The following is a 2,417-nucleotide window of genomic DNA, read 5'->3' as shown; positions in this document are numbered from 1 at the left end:
TTGTTTTAGTCGTCAGAAGTTTATCGACCGACATCTATTTCTCATGTGTAGTAGCCTAGAGCATTTCTTTGATAATTTTGTGTTTATTATAACAGTTTAGTAATAGTGAATAAAGTAAACCAATGTTTTATTCAAAGTCAACACTGTAACTAATCCCTCATTATTCAATCAAAATGTTATTATTTTGCTACTATATTGTTGAACAATGGATTGCGTGATATAAAAATGGATTGATAGTAAAACATAACAAAGACATTTTTTGGTTGTGACGGTCGTTAAATTTGTTGGCGCCAGCATTACTTCTTTTGCCAAAACATTCCAACAATGATACAATGCCCTTAACTCTGTAACTAATTTATGACTAAGCCTATCAAGTTCCGGGTCCGGACCCCCCTTATCTGTGCGCGGTATAGTAGGCCTATTGGGGACTGCTATGCATTCTGCCAACTTACAAATATTCTCTTCCACACTGAACTTCTATAACGTATAAATATGGATATTGTATTGTATTGAAATGGGACTCAATTTTAGAAACAACATTTAGTATGAAATTAAGGGTGTTGCCCGGGCCACTAGGGCAACACCCCTAGGTCCGCCTTACGTTCTAGTGTCATGACACCGGAGTCTATTTGTAGTGTACCATTTGAATTTGAAGACACAATTAGAGTTGTGTTCACAAGGCTGGCATTTCTATTCTTCTGCGATGATAAAAGGAGGAAGAGTAGGCTATAAAATGTTTGAATTCAATAGCATTGAATAATGCGTTTCACGGTCTGTAACTGACGCGTTATGTACCCATTGTAGGCCTGCTATCGGACTATTATTCGATATTATCAAAAATCTATTGACAACTTATAATTCCTCTAAACCCCTGGGGCCACCGTAGATGCTAAACATTCAATGATGAGATATAAATAGCGAATTTCTGCTTACCATAATTTTAGAAATGGATTCATTTATAGAAATTTCAAAGGAACCCAGTTTAGTTTAGGCAGGAAATGAATAGGCCTATAGAATTCCTGGCACTCTTTACCATTATTTTCAAATAAACACATTGATTCTTTTGTGCTACTTTTATATTGTTTAGGCCTATATTTACTCACTGTAAAAAATAGTGTTTATATCTTAAGTATCTATTTTGTACCCACTTGTTCTACACATTTAGCTTTTAACATGTAGTTACAACTATGTAGTGCCAACCTAAACGTGTTTATAGTTACATGTTGTTTTGCTTCACTCGTTTAGCAGTAAACATGTCACTATTATGTTCATTCAACATGTTTAGGTACGTGTTTAGTGTTACGTGCATTATGATTTTACTATGGCGGAAAAAAGCTCCACACATGAGCTTAACACATGCCAAATTAAACACGTTTAAAACCTAAACGTGTCTATATATTGCTACACATGTTTAACGATCAACATGTCACTAATGTGTTGAGTTGGATACAGACTACAATGTTGAGAATGTATTTAGAACCTAAACATGTTCATATCTAAACATGTTTAAGGCTAAATGTGTGGAAACTATGGGTACAAAATACATTGTAAAGATCTAAACACTATTTTTACAGTGTATAGTTTTCTTGTAAATAGGCATGTTATTGAATCAATTAAAAAAAAAGTTATTACTCTGAACGCATATTCTCTTAAGAAGCGTGCACTGTTTCAAAAGTGTACTTTTCCAGATTAAACGCCTTTGGATCAACAGCACACGTTTATAAAAGGTGCGTTCTAAAATTAACAATACAGGTACAAAAATAAATTACTAGGCTACATCAAAACTAAATTTAATAAAAACGGTCAGAAAGTAAATTTATGCTGATATAAAGTTATTACTCCTGAGGACGATTAATAAAGCATATTGATCGAAACGTCGAGAAACTCAACAGTTCTTTTCAGAACTAATATACGTAGTGTACCGCGAACTTTATATCAATATTTGATTTCGCCATACACACCTTCAATAAGTAAATTTAAATACATAACAATAGAATTACAACCAATACTTAACACACATTGGCGAATTTTTCAAGACTATCGGGTACGTATTAAAGCTATTTGAAAAAGTATGTATACAAAATGTAGATTAAACTAAATAAATAAACACATACTTTTAAAGTTATAATTTACGTGGGCAGTAGGCCTTTATATAAACAACACATATAAAAAAAAGCTGGATAATCCTTTCAAAATCGGGACAGTTTGAATCTATTGCCTACGGCCCGATTTGATTGGATTTCTGAAAATATTAATACACAATTAATATTTATCGCCGTTTTTCGTTATCACCAAGTGTGACCTCTAATTCTCTGGTTGTATTGCATTAAATTGTGTAGATTACGATGTGTGCGCCCTCTTCGTCATCATACATTTAATCCGAATCCGATTCGCACGGAAGTATATATAGATGATGA

The sequence above is a fragment of the Antedon bifida genome, chromosome 11 (genome assembly GCF_963402885.1).
Source record: "Antedon bifida chromosome 11, ecAntBifi1.1, whole genome shotgun sequence".
Taxonomy (NCBI): domain Eukaryota; kingdom Metazoa; phylum Echinodermata; class Crinoidea; order Comatulida; family Antedonidae; genus Antedon; species Antedon bifida.
This window is presented reverse-complemented; position numbering follows the sequence as displayed.